The sequence below is a fragment of the Chlorocebus sabaeus genome, chromosome 18, assembly GCF_047675955.1.
Source record: "Chlorocebus sabaeus isolate Y175 chromosome 18, mChlSab1.0.hap1, whole genome shotgun sequence".
NCBI lineage: Eukaryota > Metazoa > Chordata > Mammalia > Primates > Cercopithecidae > Chlorocebus > Chlorocebus sabaeus.
Window position 1 is genome coordinate 3,359,692 of NC_132921.1, and position 21,500 is coordinate 3,381,191.

General features: G+C 48.6%; 1 protein-coding gene across 4 annotated transcripts in view; it reads left to right on the forward strand.

Annotated features, from left to right (window-relative positions):
• MBP (myelin basic protein) overlaps positions 1–21,500 on the forward strand; it is a 154,522-nt gene that overhangs the window by 489 nt on the left and 132,533 nt on the right. The gene's annotated exons all lie outside the window — the stretch shown is intronic.

Sequence of the window (21,500 nt, forward strand, 5' to 3'; positions counted from 1 at the left end):
CCGATCCCCACTGCGAGGGGGTGGGCGCGGGTGTAGACGCGGGTTTACAGCGCCGCGGCCGGACCCTGACAGTTGTCCAGGGGTGGTCTCCAGCCAGGCCCGGCGGTCCCAGGGTCGCTGCAACCGCTCGGCCTCGGGCCGTGGGGTTGAGGGGAGGAGTCTAGGGTGGGAGGGGACGGCGGTCAAAAGCGGTCACTCTGGGCGGGTGCGGAGAGGGCGCTGGCGGCCAGGGCGGGCTGGAGGGTCCTCCCGACTCGCGGCGCCGCTAATCACACCCCGGGGGCCCCGCGCGCGATCGCGCTCCCGACCCTGCCCCCGGGGCGAAGCGCAGTCTCCCTCTGAGCTCCAAGGGCGGCCACGAGAGCCCGGGTCCGGGCTTCCGCCTTCGCAGGGCCTGTCTCGGGCTCCTCCGCCGGGCCGGTCGCTGCGCCCACCTGAGCCCACGTGCGCCGCCTGCAGCCGCCCGCCGGCCCGCCCGGGTCTTCCCTGCAGCCCCCTCCCGGGCCCCACTGCCTGTCCCAGGCCGGGTGCGTCCGGTTTCGGTGGCCCCCGAGGCCAGCGTGTGTGACCTGCGGTCATTTGCCGCCACACTGTATTTTCCAGGGTGCCGGGGGCAGCGCCTTGTGTCCTTTCGCGTCCACCCGAGCCCCCCGTTTTGGGAGGTGGAGTGGGGCTTGGGAAAAGGTTCAAGCGTCTTTGGGGACCCCAGTGCTACTCTGGCTGGAAACAGGCGCGTTCTGGTTCCTTGTTCCGTTTTCCAATTGCAACAACATGAGAATCAACAAGTGCTCGGTTTCTCTGCGCCTGGGTGAGGGGCGCGTAGGCTCGCTGGGTGCTGGGTTGGGAGGGGCGTGGACTCCGTTCCGGCGAGGCCTCTGCCTGGTCTGACCACAGAACGTCCCGCCTGGAAAGAGTTTTTCAGAGGAAGGAAACGTCAGGAAACATCCAATGTGTGTTTTGGACATTTTATCTGGCGAAGCTCCGGGGGACGGGTTAAGGACGGTCACCCTCAAGTCAGGGAACCGTATGGATTGAGCAGGGTCCTGCCCGGAGCTCCCTGGCCGCCACCTCCAGTGATGGGCACCTCCTTAGCGTTTGGGGCTGGGGCTGTGGATACGGCCGAGAGGCAGGAACCCAGCTGCCTTTCAGTAGAGAAGGCCAGGGGAAAGGGCACCGTGGCAGAGGGTGTGTGTGTGTGTGTGTGTCTTGTTTTTTAGGGTTTTGTAGGGGAAAGGGCACCGCAGCAGAGGTGTGTGTGTGTGTGTGTGTGTGTGTGTGTCTTTTGTTTTTCAGGGCTTTGTTTTGTTTTTTGTGAAATTTGAGGGGAAAGAACCCAGTTAAAAATTGTTGTAAATGTTGGAGTAACTCCCAGGGAGTTAACTGTTCTGAAACAACCACTTCTGCTAACTCCGGGTTAAACAAAGCTATTTTGTTCAATCGTCTTTGAAAATCCTCCAAAAGTATCACAATTCTGCCCAGAGATAAGAAAGCCTAAGATGCGTCGCTTGTTTTACACCTGGTAGCTCACGGTTCCTCCATGATTTGAGACATGGGGTTTGAGTTTGGTCAGTGGCGGTCCTAGCTGTGTGCACTGATTAAAGTTAGCCCCCAAACGCTGGAAAAAAAAAAAAAAAAAAAGACCACACTTTCGTGTGGTGTTTCTATTTCTGCCTGAATTTGTCAATGTTAATTGTAAGTTATTTTGTTTGACTTTTAATCCTCCTCCAAGTTCTTTAAAAATATGACATGCTTAAGATTAGCAGCTTCCTCTGTGCCTTTTCTGTCCCCAGGAAGTGTTTATCCACCACTTGCACATTGCCAGACTCTCTTTTGAGAGCGGTTTGTCACCTCGGATAACAGTTGGGACGGCCCTAGGATGCTCTCATTGGATGTCGCCATCCTATTCATATCTTCATTTTTTACTGATGAGGAAACAAGGCTCAGAGAGGTTAAGTTATTCTAAGGGCACATGAGAAGAGGGCAGGATTCAGTCCAGGGAGTCTGCACCAGCGCCTAACTGCTGCTCTGCACCGCCGCGGTGAAAAGGATGGCTTGCAAAGGTGTTCCTGGGTCCTCCTTTTAAAATTCCACCCCTAATAATGAGTGAGTATACCCAGAGATGTCCCACACACGTTTCCCTTCAAGAATTTATTTGAGGCCGGGCGCGGTGGCTCAAGCCTGGAATCCCAGCACTTTGGCTTTGGGAGGCCGAGACCGGTGGATCACGAGGTCAGGAGATCGAGACCATCCTGGCTGACACGGTGAAACCCCGTCTCTACTAAAAAATACAAAAAACTAGCCGGGCGAGGTGGCGGGCGCCTGTAGTCCCAGCTACTCGGGAGGCTGAGGCAGGAGAATGGCGTGAACCCGGTTGGCGGAGCTTGCAGTGAGCTGAGATCTGGCCACTGCACTCCAGCCTGGGCCTCAGAGCGAGACTCCGTCTCAAAAAAAAAAAAAAAAGAATTGATTTGACCATAAGGCCACTGTCATCTGTCTTTGTTCATCATCCTCTCCTTAGCTTTCTTAGTTGTCAATAAAGAAGAAAAAATATTCTAATTACTCCTTTTCTTTTTTTTTTTTTTTGATAAAGTCTTGCTCTGTTGCCCAGGCTGGAGTGCAGTGGTGCAATCTCGGCTCACTGCAACCTCCACCTCCTGGGTCCAAGAGATTCTCCTGCCTCAGCCTCCCCAGTACCTGGGACTACAGAGGCACACCACCATGCCTGGCTCATTTTTGTTTTTTGTTTGTTTGTTTGTTTTTGTTTTTGTTTTAGTAGAGATGGGGCCTCACCATGTTTGCCAGGCTGGTCTCAAACTCCTGATCTCAAGTGATTCGCCCACCTCGGCCTCCCAAAGTGCTAGGATTACAGGCATGAGCCACCGTGCCTGGCCTCTAATTACTCTTGGGATAATTTTAAATAAGTGGCCATTAAGTAGTAAGACACTTCTGTTGGCCCATTGGAACCCCCAAAGGAAGCGCTGGAGCTGTGTAAGGGAAGAGTGCTCACCCCACAGGCCCTGATGCCAGCTGAGCAGAAATGCCAGGCGAGCCGCTGGAATAGTCTCCAGAGGAGATTTTAAATCTCTGTCAAAACCTGTGGTGGACAGGCTTCATCCAGAGAAACAGAAGCAGGTGGAGATACATATTAGAGACTTGTGGCAAGGAATTGCTTATGCAGAGGTGGGCTGGCCAGGTTTGTGGGACATCTGTGGGACAGGCCAGCCAGAAGGGCAGCTGATCTCTCCGGCCGGCTGAAGCTGCCTTCCACAGCAACATCTCCCGCAGTGCCAGTGACAAGCATGAAAGCATGTTCCCAAGCTATTAGCAATGTCTCAGACTCAATAGCCATTAAAGCGCAAAAATGTCATTCTGAATGTTCTTTTGTTCTGGACTCTGTGAACAGCACTGCATTGGTCGGAGTCACCATTGTGAAAAATAGGTGGATGTCTAAAAGATGAGGAGACACAGACCTATGTGAGGCCAGGATCTAGACTACAGAAACAGTTCTAAAATGTGGTAATTTGAAACAAGTCACTCAAGAGTAAAATATGAGACTGAAGAGAAAACCCAGATGCACTGATAAAATACGAAAAGGACTTTAACCCTCTGGAAATCAGGGAATTCAAAACTAAGATGTCAAAAAGTTTTTTTTACCTTTACTGTACTGGAAAAATTTAAATTGTGACTATACCAAATATTAGAGAAAGTGCAGAAAAATTAGACCTCACATGAGTTCGAGTAGAATGTAATTAGGAACAAAGATGTTAGAGAATGACCTAGAAAAACTGAAGATGGGTGTATCCTAAGATCTAACAATTCCACTTCTAAGTATCTCCTCTAGGGAAAACCTGGTCTGTGTGCATAAGACACACACAGTGGATATTCACTGAAGCAATATAGTAAAACCCTGTTTTGAGATCATTGTAGATTCACATGCAATTCCCTTCACCAGTTTCCCCCAACAATAATATCTTAAAAACCATAGTACAATGCCACAACTAGAAATTGAACATTGATACAACCCATTAACTTTGTTCAGATTTCAGATTCCACCAGTTTACATGTACTCGCTTTATAGACTGCTCTGTGTGTGTGTGTGCGTGCGTGTTGTGCACACGTGCTTAGTTCTGTGTAATTTTATCACCCTTGTAGAACCATGTGACCACCAACACATCAGAGGACAGGACAGTTTCATCACAAGATCCTTAATGCTACCCTTTATAGCCAAGCTGACTTCCTCCTTCCCCCTCCCTAAGGCTGGCAACCACAGTATGGTTCCCATTTTCTATAAAGAATGCTCTATAAATGGAATCATACACTATGCAACCTTTCGAGACGGAATTTTTCCGCTAAACACAATTTCCTTGAGACCCATCCAGGTTGGCAAGCATGTCCATAGGTGTTTCTTTTTAATTACTTAGTGGTGTTCCCCTATCTGGATGAACCATGGTGTGTTCAACCGTTCACCCGGGAGGGGCACTTGGATTCTTTCCAGGTTTTGATTATTGCAAACAGAGCTGCTGTGGACATTCATGTACAGGTTTTTGTGTGAGCATAGTTTTCATTTCTCTGGGATAAATGCCCAGGAGTGCAATTGCTGAGTCATATGGTTAGCACATGTCTAATTTTGTAAGAAACTGCTAACTCTTCGCCAGAATGGCTACACCATTTTGCATTCCCACCGACGGTGTGTGAGTGACTCAGGACCTTCCCAGCCTGGGCGGCATTTGGTATTGCCACTATTTTTTTCTTTTTAATTTTAGCTGTTCTAATAAGTGTGTAGTGGTATCTTCTGATGGTTTAATTTGCATTGCCCTGATGGCTAATGACATCAAGACCTTTTTATGTACTTATGGCCATCTGTGTATCCTCCTTAGTGAAAAGTCTGTTCATGTCTTTTGCCCACTTTTTAATTGGATTGTTTGGTTTTAACAACTGAGTTTTCATAATTCTTTATATTTTCTAGATACTGGCCTTACCACTCTGTGATTATTTTCTACCAGTTTATCTTGTTTTTTCACCCTCTTCACAGAGTCTTTTGCAGAGAGTTTTACAGTTTGCTGCATTCAAGTTTATTCATTTTACCTTTTTTGGATTTTGATTTTTGGTGTGAAGTCTAAGTCTTCACCTAGCCTGAGATTCCCTACAAATTTTATAGTTTCACATCTTAACACTTAAGTCTCTTTTCCATTTTGAGTTAATTTTTACATGACGTGTGAGCTTTAGGTTGAGGCTTATTTGTTTTGGTTTGGTTTGGGTTTTGCCAATGAATGTTCAGTGGCTCCGGGACTGTTTCTTGAAAAGATGATCCTTGTTCCATTCAATTGCTTTTGTACCTTTGGTAAAAATCATTTCCACTTATTGCTGTGGGTCTATTTCTGGGTTCTCTACTCTGTTCCATTAGTCTCTATGTCTGTCTCTCTGCCAACAGCACTCTCTCGATTATTGTCGTTGCATAGTCAACTTTAATCAGGTGGAGGGACTTCCTCCCACTTTATCCTTCTTTATAAAAATTACGTTAGCTATTGTAGGTTCTGGGCCTTTCCATATGAATTTTAGAATAGCTCGTTTATGGATACAAAAACCTTGCTGGAATTTTGATAGGAGTTTCTCCAAACGTATAGATGAGTTTAGGGAGAATGAACAGTTTTACTGTGTTGAGTTTTCTAATCCATGATCACAGGTTTTCTCTCTATGGGTAATTAGGTCTTCTTCTTTCATCAAATGTTTTATAATTTTCAGTGCACACATTCTGAATCTGAAGTTTTTTTACAGTGTACATAAGTGTTTTATTTTCTTTGGGGCATTTCTAAATGACATTGTGTTTTAACTTCAGTTTCCACGTGTATTGTGGAGTATGTAGAACTGTGAGTAATTTTTATGTGTCAGTCTGTATTCTGCCACCTACTGAGCTGCCTTATTAGATCTAGGAGGACTTTTTTGGTAGATTTCTTGGGATTGTCTATGTAGACCATCATGTTATCTGCAAATCGGATAGTTTTATTTCTTCTTTCCAATTTATAGCCTTTTTATTTCTTTTTCTTATTGTACTGGTTAGAATGTCCAGTGCTATATTCAATAAGAGTTGCAAGAACTTGCCTTATTCTGATCTAAAGGGTAAAGCACTGAGTTTTTACCACTAGTTATGATGTAGCTATGGGATTTTTATGGATGTTCTTTATCAAGTCAATAGTCCATGTCCCTTCATGAGTGTGTGTTGTATTTTGTCAAATGTCTTTTCTGGGACAATTTATATGTTCATGAGATTTTTCTTCTTTGACTTCATGGTATGATGGATAGTATTGATTGGCTGACTCTCTAATGCTGACCCACCCTTGAGTGTTTGGTATATATTCCACGTGGCCATGTATATAATTTTTTATATGTTGCTAGATTCACTTTACTAATATTTTGTTGATGACTTTTACCTATAAGTGTTTGTGAGAAAAATGTAGTTCTCATTTTTCGTATAGTCTTTGCTAGTTTCAGTATCAGGATAAGTGGCCTCATCAAATGAGTTAGAAAGTGTTTCCACTTGTTCTAACTTTTGGAAGAGGTTATATAAAATTGCCATACATTTCTCCTTAACTGTTTTAGTAGAAATTTCCAGTGAAACCATGTGGGCCTGGGGATTTCTTTCTTGGGTATTTCCTTCCTTCTACTTTCTTTGTATGTATTTCTTTGTGTATATTTAGCTCTTTTTAGTTTCTTGAATTAGATCTTAAGATTATCGATTTGAGACTTTTCCTGTTTTCTAATATAAGTATTTCAGGCTATGAATTCCCTCTCAGCACTTCTGAACTAGGTGTACATATTTTGTCGAGTAAAGGTTTTGATACAAAGAAAAGGAGGGAAACACATTAATTCCCCATGAGTAAGGCTACAGATTTATACTATGATCTACTTATGACAGTTAAAATAAACTACCCAGACTTTGTGTATCAACATGGACAAAATTCTAAATAACAGTGTTGAATGGAAACCAACAAACTGCAAGTGAATACATATAGTATTATTCTATTTATTTAAAATTTTCAGATATGCAAAAGAACACTACATGTGGTCGTGATTACATGGGATTATATGATATATAGGAGCCATGCCAAGTAATGTTATCTTCTAACCTCGGGGAAGGGAGAGGACTGGCTGTCTCTGTATGGTTTTATTTCTTAAAAATATTTTGAGGTTTTATACAAATAACAGAATGTGTTACGTTTTTTGATGAAAAGGATAAACCAGTTGTCTTGTAGATTATTATCTGTGCTTTTTAACATGTTTGAACTAATTAGTAATTTATATTAGCAATAAATAAACTGATGTAAAGTTTGGAGGGAGATGACACCAGTGATAATGAAGCGTTAGAGAAGAAGATTAGAAGGCCTCACAAAGGAATCTGAAAGTAGGTGTGGAGGTGAAATTACTGAAATTTGGTAAGAGCATGACAGTGACAAGGAAGGCGAAGGAGAGGAAGAAGAAAGGGCAGGTGAGACGGTCTCTCCCTCCTCCTCGTCATTTGTTCAAGCAGTATATGTGCAGAAAGGGAGGATAAAGAGATTGATCTGAAAAGAGAAGCTTGCAGAAATGGGCAGGAGCCAGGACCTCAGAGGAGTCGGCTGGATTTAGCACAAGCCTGGGGATTAACTGGGTGTTTGCAACCTCACTCTTGAGCCAATGACTTGAAGAAGAACCATGAGAATCTAGCTAAATCTGAAAAGATTTAAGGAACAAAATTTTTATGGGCATCCAGCCCTTTTTCCTTCTTGTCTGTCAGGATTTATAATGAGCGGGGCCTCTAAGAGAAGTCTAGTATGATTCAGACAGAGGCCAGCACGCCGGGGCCCCACTTCCTGTCACTCTGCAGGCGACCTGGCTTAGAAACTCTGCAGGTGCAGCGTGGCTGCCCACTCAACAGCCTCAGGAAGTCCCCAAAGTCCTATCTCCTCTCTCCGGTGGGTGGGTTCTCCCCCATTGGCCCCGAGGGAGCCTCTGCTCCATTCCTCTCCTGTCCCCTCCAAATTCATCTGAGAAGGCACCCAGGCCAGTGTGGCCCCAGCTGCCCGGTGTCCAACCCCCGTTTCCAGGGGTACAGCTGGGGAAGGTGGTGCAGGCAGTGACCACAGCAGCTACTGAGCCCCAAGAAAGGAGTCCAGCACAGGGGCGGGGGTGGGGGAGGCATGGTGGCCAGAAGAGTTATTCTAGCGATTTATGTTTACATCAATTCACTTTCTTTAAGAGTCAAGGGATTAACATTCAGCTTACCAATTTTCCAAAGGTCAAGAAAGAAAATGAAGTTTTATTCATAGTAAGTGATTAGCCAAGTTACCTGTTTAATTTTACATTAGTGACCACATATAAAATATATAAAAAGGCAATTAATAAAGAAGAGATAGAACATGGAAAGAAAGGACCCAGAGGCAGAGATGAGGGGGAGGCAGGAGGCTGGAGAAAGGGAGGTTTCTCAGGGGCTCAGGGAACTGCTGGTGTTGCGGCCCCGCCTTTGGGGGCATCTGGTGACATGGGATGTTCCCAGAGAGCCCTGCTCCTTCCAGGTAGGAAGGTATGCTGTGCAGCCCTGCAGGCAAGAGCACAATGCCCCGTGCTGGGAAGGGATGGAGCTCAGGGCAGCTCTACCCGCAGACTCCGTGCAGGTGCCCGAGGCTGCTTCCTGGCTGACCACCAACCTGGAGAGACAGAGAAAGGCTCCACTCAGATCTGCTTTTCACCTGGAGCCTGATTAAGAAACCTAAAGCTCCAGAGGTCAACACATGCTGAAAACAAGACGAAGCTACCTGGATCAGTTTAGAGTTCTAGCAGGGACGGAATTGGCGTGGCGGCTGGATGCCCAACTCCCAAGCCAAGCATCTGCCGTGGCCCCCTGACCTGCTCACCAGGGGAGGGGACAAGCTGGCTCATGTGGTCTTCACCCACCTGCACACGTTACACTGAGAATTCAAATTAAATGCAGAGTCCTAGGCCCGCCCTGGCATCCCACCCCACCGTCTTGGGGACGGGCCCAGGAATACTTATTTTAATGAGCTGCCCGTCAACTCAGGATCACTGCTGTAAGTGAAGGAAGGAAACAGACAGTGCCTCGGTGTTTCCAGGTCGACACGGCTCATCTGAATAGACACACACAAGCTCTCAAATGCGTACTTTCATGTGATCAGGAAGTCCTTCATGTTTCACTGATACATTGAATTTGCATTAGAAAGAATAACTAATTGATACTAAAGCTTTTTGTTGACAGTTTATTTGCATCATGTATTTTTGATGCATTCTCCATATATAGAGAGTAACATTTTATATCCTGCATGAGTCTTCATCTGATGTGGAATGTTTGTGGATACTCATTTTCTTCATCTTTCTTGAATAGTTGAAAGCTAACATGTTTGCTAAACTTGCTGTCAAAGCAAAAAATTATAGAACTATGTTGCAGGCTCCTCACATACAGGAAATGTACCATGACTTTTTAAAAATTCCTTGGTGTCTACTCTGTACAAAAATACCATGCTGTCCATTTCAGGTACATTAAGAGAAAGCAGATGTCGTTCTCGCCCTCCAAGTGCTTATAGTTTTGTTAGGAAACTTAGAAGTTCCCAAGTAATTTCCCAAGGCAAAATAATTGCCCAATACCCTGCCATGTATACAAAATGCCGCGGAGTTTCTAAAGAAGGGGGTTGCACCCAGTAGAGGAGGAGAGTAGATTGGATGATGATGACTAGAACTGGCAGAATTATGCTGAATGGAAAATATACTAGCCGGGCGTGGTGGCTCACGCCTGTAATCCCAGCATTTTGGGAGGCCAAGGCGGGTGGATCGCCTGAGGTCAGGAGTTTGACACCAGCCTGACCAACATGGTGAAACCCCATCTCTACTAAAAATACAAAAATTAGCCAGGCGTGGTGGTGGGCAGCTATAATCCCAGCTACTTGAGAGGCTGAGGCAGGAAAACTGCTTGAACCTGGGAGGTGGAGGTTGCAGTGAGCCTAGATTGCGCTACTGCACTCCAGCCTGGGTGACAGAGCAAGATTCCATCTCATTTAAAAAAACAACAACAAAAGAAAGAAAATATACTGTAACATTTTGGTGTCTTCTATGCCGCAGTTCACTTCCCACTTGGCCTCCACTGTCCCGGGAGCTGCCTGAGCTTCTCCCAGCTTGCCCGTCTGGGAGACTTCTCGGGACTCTAGCTGAGACTCGAGCTGGGATTCCCAGCTCATCATTGGCATAGGCCGCTCCTTTCTGGAGTCGCCTCCTTGCCCTTGTTTCTCAGCTATCTCCTTCCTTGCACAGCTTCCAAAAACGTAGCTGTGTCTTCTCCAGTTTTGGTAGTGTTTTGTTTATAAGAGTCTTAAATGCTATATTGCAAACTTCTGTTCTGGAAAACTGTTAAAATATGTGTTAGCCCCCACTGATGTCTACCATAATGCACAGTCCCTGATACTTGTTGCATAAACTGAGAGGCGGATTCTGCCAGTTCCACTAATCGTCATCCAACTGATCCACAGCAAAAGCCTATTATTTTCCAGAAGTCATGTGTCTAAATCTGTTCTCCACCAATCAGAAGCTAGAGACCTGGCATGATTTATTCAGCTTAAATTGTTGCCTGAAATTACCAGATAAATTAACTCAGTAATTTGACAAAAGAAAAAAGAAAAAAAAGGACTCTCACATATTTTAGGAGCTAGGTTTCTCTTACTTACGTGGGTTTGTGGCAGGCAGTGTGGTCTGGTTGCTTTTGTTCTGGTTCTTTCGACTATCTGAAAATGTAACAACCTTGGGATAACTTGAGAGCGAGATTGATGAAGTGCGAACACCAGCTACAGTTGTCTTTCTAGAAACACAAAGAGGATCAGTTGTATTTCAGAAACAGGCATAGCGCGTCTGTGGACAGCCTCAATATATCATTTTAGATTGCTGTATGAAAGGTGTTGTGATTTTACAAGGGAGATGATGATTCTTTTATTCTGTCATTATTTTCATATGTCAAGACATATTTGAAGAGAGGAGGATTTAAGCAAGATATTAAAAGCTCGCCTTATTCCTTTCAGACTAGTGATTGAAAATTGGTGTATGCAGGGTGGGAGAACTCAGAAGAGCTGAGGCCTGGCAACAGCCTTCCTAAACATGCATGTTTAAATGTATGTGAAATGTCAGGGTTACAGCCTCATAGCAAAGAGTCCTAATACTAAGACAGCTAGATAAGCAACACCAAAATAAACCGTACTATAGGAACTTAAAGTAAAAGTCTTTTTTTTTTTTTTTTTTTTTTGGAGACAGAGTCTCCCTCTGTTACCCAGTCTGGAGTGCAGTGGTGTGATCATGGCTCACTGACCCCTCAATCTCCCCAAGTAGCTGGGACCACAGACAGGCACACACTGCCACACCAGGCTAATTTTTTTATTTTTATTTTTTGTGGAGACAAAGTCTCTCCATGTTGCCCCAGCTTGTCTCGAACACCTGGGTTACTCCCACTTGGTCTCCCAAAGTGCTACGATGACAGGTGTGAGCCACTGTGCCCAACCTTCAATTTTAATGGGAGGTACATTAAAACATGGATTACGTTTCACACGATTTCAAAAATAAACAAAACAACTAGATTTGCTCAAGAAGATAGAAAACGTCCCAGTGGTGTTTTTGTATGACTTGATCCTCACGGAGTCCTAAATCTTGTAGATTCAACTTCGTTTGTTTTTACAACATGTGTAGAAGAGGAATTTGAAAAATTTACCCTGATTCCACCCACAGAGGTTTATTCCTGACCTCTTTCGATGGAGTGACACTTAATTACTATGACACCTGTGCTCAGAGGACAGCTCTGAAGGTCAGTAACGTGGTTTTCCAAATCCCAATATTTCCCCATCCTTTTCTTGGGTGAACTTTTCTCGCCACTCTCTCTGGAATTTTCTGCTGTTGGTGTGATAGACCTTGTGACTAACCATGTATTTTGTAAAACAGTCTGGAGGCCCAGAGAAAGCCAGGCAGAGGGCATTCATTCATTCATCATTCATTCATTCCTTCAAGCAGGCCTAGCTCAGGCCCAAATCAGTGCCTGGGGGACTTCCTGAAAGGAAGAAAAACACCCCACGCTGAGGTCCTTGTCCTGGGTCAGTGCAGGTCTGAACACCTGAGTGCCTCTGGGCGTCACAGCCGCACTTCACAGCTGCCCCCTGCGGCCTCCCAGGTGTGTGCCGCATGTCTGAGGTCACCTGGCCGTGACGGTCACAGCTGCACCTGATGCTGCGGGGGCTGACCTGAGTTGAGAGGTTTCTATTTTACCAGCGTTGGGAGGAAGCCTACAGGAGCGTGTGTTCCCCGCATGAGGACTTTGAGACCCGCAATGGATTCACAGGAGAATGCTGGCAGCAAGCGAGAGCGAACCCTTTAGCACACCTCACCCGAGACAAGGCGGGCTTTGTGCTTCGTGGGCTGAGCACGGCTGTGCTCTTCCTGGAGACTTCCTGTGCTCTTCCCGGGTCCTGCTCTGTCTCTGGAGACACTGGGGGTCTGCCCTGGAGGAGGGTCACCTGGGGTGGCCTGGGCCACTGCAGCTGCTCCCAGTGCGCCCAGGCCTCTCCCGTGCCCACCCCAGGGCCCTCGGTCTCCTGGGGGCTTCGCATCTGAAGCTTCAGCCTCGAGCTCAGGGAAGGCAGCTGGGTCCACAGCCATGACCACCGTGACTTTCTCTGCGTCCCTTCGTCCCCAGCACCCCAACTTTGGTGCCAAGCCCCATTTCCTCTGGTGGCTTACCCACACTTCCCTTGGGGTGTCCCTTGTTCCTCCAGAATCAAGGCTTCGGTTTTCTGGGAGAAGCCGCCTTTCCTGGCTCCTACGCTCAGCTCCCTGGGGCTCACCAGGTGGTCTCTTCTCCAGATGCACATGGAGGGTGCTGAGCTGTGTGGGTGCGGCTTGGGGTAAGAGGGAAGAACCAGCACTTCCCTTGCTGTTCTCTCATCCGCCTGACAGGCATTTGTCAAGCACTTGCTGTGTACCTACTGTGTGCTGTGTGCCCGCTGGGTGTTGTGTGCCTACTGTGTGCCGTGTGCCTACTGTGTGCCGTGTGCCCACTGTGTGCCGTGTGCCCGCTGTGTGCCGTGTGCCCACTGTGTGCCGTGTGCCGTGTGCCTACTGTGTGCCGTGTGCCTGCTGTGTGCCGTGTGCCTGCTGTGTGCCGTGTGCCTGCTGGGTGTTGTGTACCTACTGTGTGCCGTGTGCCTGCTGTGTGCCGTGTGCCTACTGTGTGCCGTGTGCCTGCTGTGTGCCGTGTGCCTACTGTGTGCCGTGTGCCTGCTGGGTGTTGTGTACCTACTGTGTGCCGTGTGCCTGCTGTGTGCCGTGTGCCTACTGTGTGCCGTGTGCCTGCTGTGTGCCGTGTGCCTACTGTGTGCTGTGTGCCTGCTGGGTGTTGTGTACCTACTGTGTGCCATGCACCTGCCATGTACCATGTGCCTGCCATGTGCTGTGGACTGCGCCAGGTCCTGGGGACACCACGGTGGTAAGACAGAGACCCGGGTGGGCTTGCTGTCCTGTGGCGAGGGTGGTGACGCAGTACACGTGGGGACGGGGAAGCAGAATGCCCAGGCAGTGACACAGTGGCTCTTCTCAGCACCTCACAGGGTCTTGGTGGCTTCCAGGACACCTCAGGCCCTCTCCTGAGGCTTCCAGGTCCCCGAGCCCCTGCCTGTTCTGGGTTGGGGCAAGTGACACCTCCACCACCCAGCTCCAAGCCATGGCTGCCCCAGCTCCAGCTCAGGGACCCGTGGGACCAACTGTGGGCCTTCGCTTTCCCCCGTCAGCCACCCTCGCGGAAGGTGCAAGGGAAAGTGTGTCTGCCGGGCAGCGTCCGGCTACCACAGCCAAGGGCGGTGGGAGTGTGTCCATCCAGTACCCCGGGACAGCCGGAAGGAGCACCACGTGTGGTCGTGTATGCACATGGGTGTGTGGCGTGTGTGACTGTGTCTGTGGTGTCTGTGGAGTGTGTGTGTGGTGTCTGGTGTGTGTGTGTGGTGTGCATGTAGTATGTAGAATGTGTGTGGAATGTGTGTGTGGAGTGTGTGTGGCATCGAGTGTGTGCGTGTGTGTGGTGTCTGTGGAGGGTGTGTGTGGTGTGCATATAGTGTGTGTTGGGGAGGCGTGTAATGTGTGTGGTGTGTATGTGGCATCTGGAGTGTGTGGGTGTATGTGGTGTGTGTATAGTGTGGGGGTGTGTGGAGTGTGTGTGTGGTGTGTGTGAAGTGTCTGTGGTGTCTGTGGAGTGTGTGTGTGGTGTCTGTGGAGTGTGTGTGTGGTGTGCATATAGTGTGGGGGGGTGTGGAGTGTGTGTGTGGTGTGTGTGGAGTGTGTGTGTGGTGTGCATATAGTGTGGGGGGGTGTGGAGTGTGTGTGTGGCATCTGGAGTATGTGCGTGTGTGTGGTGTGTGTGTTATGTCTGTGGAGTATGTGGTGTGTGTGTGATGTCTGTGGAGTGTGTGGTGTGTGTGGGGGGTGTGTGTGTGGTGTCTGGAGTGTGTGTGTGGTGTGCATATAGTGTGGGGGGGGTGTGGAGTGTGTGTGTGGCATCTGGAGTATGTGCGTGTGTGTGGTGTGTGTGTGTGATGTCTGTGGAGTGTGTGGTGTGTGTGGTGTGTGTGTGTTATGTCTGTGGAGTATGTGGTGTGTGTGTGTGTGATGTCTGTGGAGTGTGTGGTGTGTGTGGGGTGTGTGTGTGTGGTGTCTGTGGAGTGTGTGTGGGTGTGGGGGGTGGCCTGTGTGTTGGAATCCAGCTTTCCGCCCTGTCTCTGTCTATGAACCCTGCTGCCGCGCACAGGGCCGACTCCCACACAGGAGATTTCCTGCATCTAGTCTTGGACTTGGCCCTCCAGTGGGAAGAATCCAGGCCAGCAGCTCACAGATCGTGGCCGACTGTGCTAAAACCTGAACAGGCCTGTCCTGTGCCAACCGCCAGGTGCAAAGCCCCCAGAATCCAGCCCATGTTTTGAGGGTGGTGGGTGGAACTCAGAGAGACCAAGCAGTCTGGCTGAGGCCAATCCACCCTAAGGGAGGGACAGGGTGGGACACAGGCATCCAGCTCCTAAACCCACTGTCCCCCATCCCACCCCAACCCACTCCCCCCCATCCCACCCCAACCCACTCCCCCCCATCCCACCCCAACCCACCCTCCCCCATCCCACCCCAACCCACCCTCCCCCATCCCACCCCAACCCACTCTCCCCCATCCCACCCCAACCCTCTCCCCCATCCCACCCCAACCCACCCCCCCATCCCACCCCAACCCACTCTCCCCCATCCCACCCCAACCCACTCTCCCCCATCCCACCCCAACCCACTCTCCCCCATCCCACCCCAACCCTCTCCCCCATCCCACCCCAACCCACCCTCCCCCATCCCACCCCAACCCACCCTCCCCCATCCCACCCCAACCCACTCCCCCATCCCACCCCAACCCACCCTCCCCCATCCCACCCCAACCCACCCTCCCCATCCCACCCCAACCCACCGTCCCCCATCCCACCCCAACCCACTCTCCCCCATCCCACCCCAACCCACTCTCCCCCATCCCACCCCAACCCTCTCCCCCATCCCACCCCAACCCACTCTCCCCCATCCCACCCCAACCCACTCTCCCCCATCCCACCCCAACCCTCTCCCCCATCCCACCCCAACCCACTCTCCCCCATCCCACCCCAACCCACTCTCCCTCATCCCACCCCAACCCACCCCCCCATCCCACCCCAACCCACTGTCCCCCATCCCACCCCAACCCACTCCCCCATCCCACGCCAACCCACCCCCCCATCCTACCCCAACCCACTCTCCCCCATCCCACCCCAACCCACTCTCCCCCATCCCACTCCAACCCACTGCTCAGAGGTTCTGTGCAGTCTCAGGATGTTACCTACCTCATTCAAAATCTGAGATCAGGGCCAACTAGGAAATTACCTATCCATAGATACTGGAATTCTGGAGAAGTATCAATAGTTCAGACACTTAATTATAATTTCAGGACCGTCACAATCTATCAGGCAAGCCACGAAACTGTGAATATGTTCTGCCAATGTGTTTGCATCTTTCAAACCCTGTTCTTTACCCCTTGTGAAAAGCCTTCCTGGATAATCTTGATTTTGATGTAGGCATAAAATTAAAAGGCCTCTACCTAGGAATAATAAATCATCACCTTTTGAAAGGATACTGGTCTTTTTAGGCCCAAAAATATCATGTAGAAATTTAATGTCATGCAGAAAACACTCGAAAAGTTCAAGTTCAAAATGCAAGCTCAGTGGCAGTCTTATGTTTGTAACATACACCGTGCATGCTAGGTGTTTATTATTGAATCATTCATTTAAATGCCATTTTTAATAACAGAGTTTTAAAAGATACTTCACTTAATGACAAATTCCTATAGTGCTTCATAATTTATTGTTGCTCTGTGATAGTTTTCATGTAGAAGGAAATGAGTTATGGAGTTATTAATATATTTTGAGTCTTCAGAGTATACATGTGACATGAAGGAGAAAGCGCCCTCTAGCCTATTGATGGAGGTCTTTTTCATAAGAAATCCAGGACTTCAAGCATCAAGAAACTAAAGACCAGGTCGTCAGGTTGGTGAAGTCCTAAACCACGTAGCAGCCAGGAGCACAGCGCAGCTCCGACCTGTTGATGCTGGTGTCAGACCCTGCTGTGTGGACTTGTGTGTTACTTGGGTTTTCTTTTTTTTTTTTTTTTTGAGACAGAGTCTCGCTCTGTCTTCCAGGCTAGAGTGCAGTGGCACGATCTCAACTCACTGTAACCTCTGCCTCCTATGTTCAAGAGATTTTCCTGCCTCAGCCTCCTGAGTAGCTGGGATTACAGGCATGCACCACCGCACCTGGATAAGTTTTGTATTTTTAGTAGAGACGGGGTTTCGCCGTGTTGGCCAGGCTGATCACGCATTACTCAGTCTTTCTAAAGCTCTTGAGTTTCAACATCCGTAAAGTGGGGAGCATAATAATAGCACTTGCCTCCTTGTACAGTAGACAGGACTAAGAAACTGTACTTCTGACCTGTTCCATGAGAACCTAGCCCATAGTAAGCACCCCATCGATGCTGGGCTGCTACTCAAGCTTTCCTGAGCCCAAATCTAGTTCTGTTCAATGTATCATTCTGTCTCATGCTGTGTCTCCTGCCCTCCTTTTCTTTAAATATAATTGTCACTTGCTATCATCGTTTGTCTTTCTAATGTGTCTTGCAAAGTTAAGGACTCACCCAGTAAAATGCTGCACGCCCATGTGAAGACATGGGGCCCCTTAGGAGATCAGCTCACAGCCAGGTCTTTTGTGAGACCATGGTGAGGTTAATGACCACATATTGCATTCTTTTCCTTGATTAGAACCTAGAGGGCTCTGGAAAATTCCAGAAGGTTCTGAAAGGCAGTTGCCCAGTAAAATAACCGCACACCTATGTGAAGACGTAGGTCCCCTTAGGAGATCAGCTCAGAGCCAGTTCTTCTGCAGGACCATGGTGAGATTAACGACCACACATTGCATTCTTTTTCTTTATTAGAATCTGGAGGCTCTGGAAAATTCCAGAAGGTTCTGAAAGGCAGTCACCCAGTAAAATGCTGCACAACCATGTGAAAGTGGTTTCACATGATCAGAAGATGGGCTCTGAGCCAGGTTTTCTGTGAGACTGTGGTGGGGTCTGTGGCCACAGCATAGCATTCTTCTCCTTGATTAGAATCTGGAGATTTCAGATCAACCACTCTACTTCCCCATGATAGCAGCAGAGCTGAACGTCTTTCCTGTCATGGACTCCGTGATGGGAATCTGTGTTTTCAGGAAGATTCGGTTTATTTTAGCCAAGACCCAAACGACAGCTCTTATGTGTACGTATGGCCTGAGCATGGGACCACCACATTTGTTCCCTACACACAGACTATGAAGAGCCATTGTGCCTGGTGGCAGGGAATGTGTGAGTTCCTCTGCAGGTGAATTCAAACATTGTCCCGTTCTGTTAACACCAGCTCTGGCTGTGAGCAATACCTGAAGTCGGTGTGGTTCCTCTAGTTACCAAGACCAGGGCCCGGGGTCATGTTGACCCTGCAGATGGTGGTATTGGCAAAGGTGTCGCTCCCTGCCACGGCTCAGGAGGGACATACAGGTGACTACGGAGGATCAGCTGGTACCGGCGTGTAGTGTTCCTCTGACTTGACAGTTTGTAACCCAGCGACCTGTAAAATATTAACCAGTGGTTTCCACAGCAGCTCCAGGAAGCCACATCCACCATCAGGGCTTTACAGATAAGGAGGACAGGGCCCACATCCTCAGAGCAGGCAGGGAGAGCAGGAATAGGAAGGCCCTGGCCCAGGCACGTCTGCCCCCAGGCCTTCCCCACTTCCTCCCTGCGGCCCACGGCTCGCCCCGTCCCAGCTGCCGGCCCCTGGGTTGGGCGGCTTGCGCACCGCACACTGGGAAAGGGGGCTCAGCAGGACCTGACCTGTGTTCCTATGACTAAGCCCCACATGACTGCGAAGCTACCAGGGATCCCACCGGCCATAGAGCAAGGGCGTGTCACATGTGCCTACGTGACTCTGCCCTCCCCGTGCCATCCAAAGGCCTGTCCCAGCATGACGGTGTTGGCGTGGCTTGTCAGGACTTACACAGGAGGAGAGGTTTCCTCATGACCTCGCTATTTTTACACAGAGAATTTCGTAACTCTCCATAGTGCTGCTAAAGCTGAACACCATGCCTGTCATAAACATGTGGATGCATTCACAGGAAATTTCAAATGCTCATCTAACTGACAAATGGATGAGCGACTCTTTGATCTGCCTTTTCTTCCCGCCCCTCCTTGAACAAAATGCTTTGCTTTGGTTTAGACAGGTGATATGGTAGCAAGCTGGGAACTCCAGAGCCAGTAATTTGCTGCTTGATTCTAATAATGGCTTTCTCTTCTCTCCAAAGTCAGCTGATCCTGTAAGCAGTCACTTCAAGGGACCACAATCAGATTTCCCATAAACTCCACTTTTCTGTAATTCCATCGTTTTCTTTTAAAATGAATTTTGATAACTTTAAGGCAGTGATAGTCAGTGCCATAAATCTCCTTGAATCTGCTAAGCCAGAAGAAAACGAAGGATGGTGATGACTAGTTTACAAATAATATTATCGGATACCCCAGAGCAAAAATCCCCATCCCAGGAAATAGAGAAGCTACTTTCTTATCAGGCACTTCTCACATGGGGGAATGCAGATTGGGTTTTTGGAATTTGTTTTGCTTGCAAGTCCTGTGGAGCCCCTAGCCCAGGGCTGCCTCCTGAAAACTGCCAGGAGCCTAGGTCCCCCCAGTGTCTCAGGGAAGCTTGCTCTGGGACAGACATGGATGCCTCAGATGAGTTTTGACAGTGTCCTTTGCAGAGAATTCCAGGCTTGCGGGTTGTTCTTCCTCTAGGGTCCCAACCCTCTGGAACACTTGCTCATCGGCAGAATCGACTCACTGTTCAACATGGGCGAAGAGCAGTGTCTGTGTCCTGTGGTGTAACCCGGTCCCCCACCTCCCCATGAGTGCACCCTGTGCATTGGCAGATTCTGTTCTATTGGGTCACTTCATGCCACACGCAAACTCCACTCACGGCATCTGGGCGACAGGGCCTTTGCACAGCTGTGCCCGCTGCCCGGAACACTGTTTCCCTCCTCAGCACCTTCACCTGCACCTTCTGCATCCTGCAAGTCTCCACTTACTTCCCACTTCCCTGCATGTTACCCTCTAGGGCTGCTGCGAGGCGGCACCACAGGCAGGCATCCTGAAACAGCAGAAGCAGCCCCCCACCGTCCTGGAGGCCAGAAGTGCAAAGTCAAGGCGTTGGCAGAGTGGGAGCTCCGCAGGAGGCTCTGTCTTCACCTCTTTCAGCTTCTGGTGGCTGCGGCAATCCCTGGTGTCCCTGGCCTTGTAGCCATGTCATTCCAAATCTCTGCATGGTGTTTCCCCTTGTGTGAAATGCCGTGTATCTGTGTCCAAAATTCCCTCTCCTTGGTCAGGCACAGTGCTTCATGCCTCTAATTGCAGCATTTTGGGAGGCTGAGGTGGGTGGATTACCTGAGGTCAGGAGTTCGAGACCTGGCCAACGTGGTGAAACCCCATCTCTGCTAAAAATACAAAAAAAATTAGCCCGGTGTGGTTGTGGGCACCTGTAATCCCAGCTATTCTGGAGGCTGAGGCAAGAGAATTGCTTGAACCCGGGAGGTGGAGGTGGAGGTGGCAGTGAGCCGAGGTCGTGCCATTGCACTCCAGCCTGGGCAACAAGAGCGAAACTCCATCTCAAAAAAAAAAAAAAAAAGATCCCTCACCTTTCTCTTGTAAGAACATCAGTCACTGCATTTAGAGCTCACTGTAATCCAGGATGACCTCATCGTAACTTCAGGACATCTGCAAAACCTTCCTTCTAAACCAGGCCACCTTCACAGGTCCTAGAGTCACGACTTGGACATACCTTTTAGGTGGACGTGATCCACCACATACTATCCTGGGAAGCGTTTCTCGACCTGCAGGGTCAGGGTTCGTGGCCACCCACCTGCTCCTAGACTCAGAAAAGTGGAGTCTTGTTCAGGGTCACCCAGATGGAACCTGGATTGAGACCTTGGTCTCACCTGCCTGATTTTCACTGTAGAAAGTCAGAACTACCTAGAGAATGAAATCAGTAAAATACCTAGGAACAAGGGGTTTGCTCCCCAGCTGGGAGCTATTTCCCTGCACAGATAGGCTAATGAGTTTTATCTACGCTGAATTATCCTATGGCTCCACCAAGGTGACATGTAGCCTAAGCTGCTTTAGATGTACATTATTAAAAATGAGAGCCTAACAGTTAACAACTGTGGACTGCTTCCTAGTAAATCTGGATGACTAACTTTGCCTATGCCCAATGTTAACCCTCAAGGGAACACTAAGTGTTGATAATCACACAGACATTATCAAAATGTCCAGTAATCCCAGTGGCTGGAAATCGGATCTAGAACTGAATACCAGTCCAGAAGTCTCAGCGGTCCTGATGGAATCTGAAAGTCTGTCCCTCCCACAGCTCTCTCACTCAGTTCTTACTCTCTCTCTTTCCCTTTCTGTTAGTTTACAAAGGCTTCTTTAATTACCCCAGAGATGCTTCAGAGTCAGCTGGCTTTCCTTGCAGCCTTTCACATGTTTACCCAATTTTTCTCTGGCTCTCTCAATTTGATTAATTGCAAAAAATGAAATAAAAAAGAGCTCCTGCAAGCATGCAGCTGCTTTTGTGTGCAGATGGATCTTTTCAGCACATTACAGAAACCAGCTGCCGGGCTGAGCTCTTAGCCCCGTGATAGTGAGAGCTTCATCCTTCTTGAGCTCTTCTCTAAAAGGCAGACTGGGGCAGGGTCAGAAGCTAATAAGGCAGACTGCCAGTCACTCATGATTATCAGCCAGATGCTCTGTCATTCCCACCGTAGTGCCATGAGACATATCTCACCTACCGGTGCTCAGGGCCCATTTCCATTAAGGGCTCT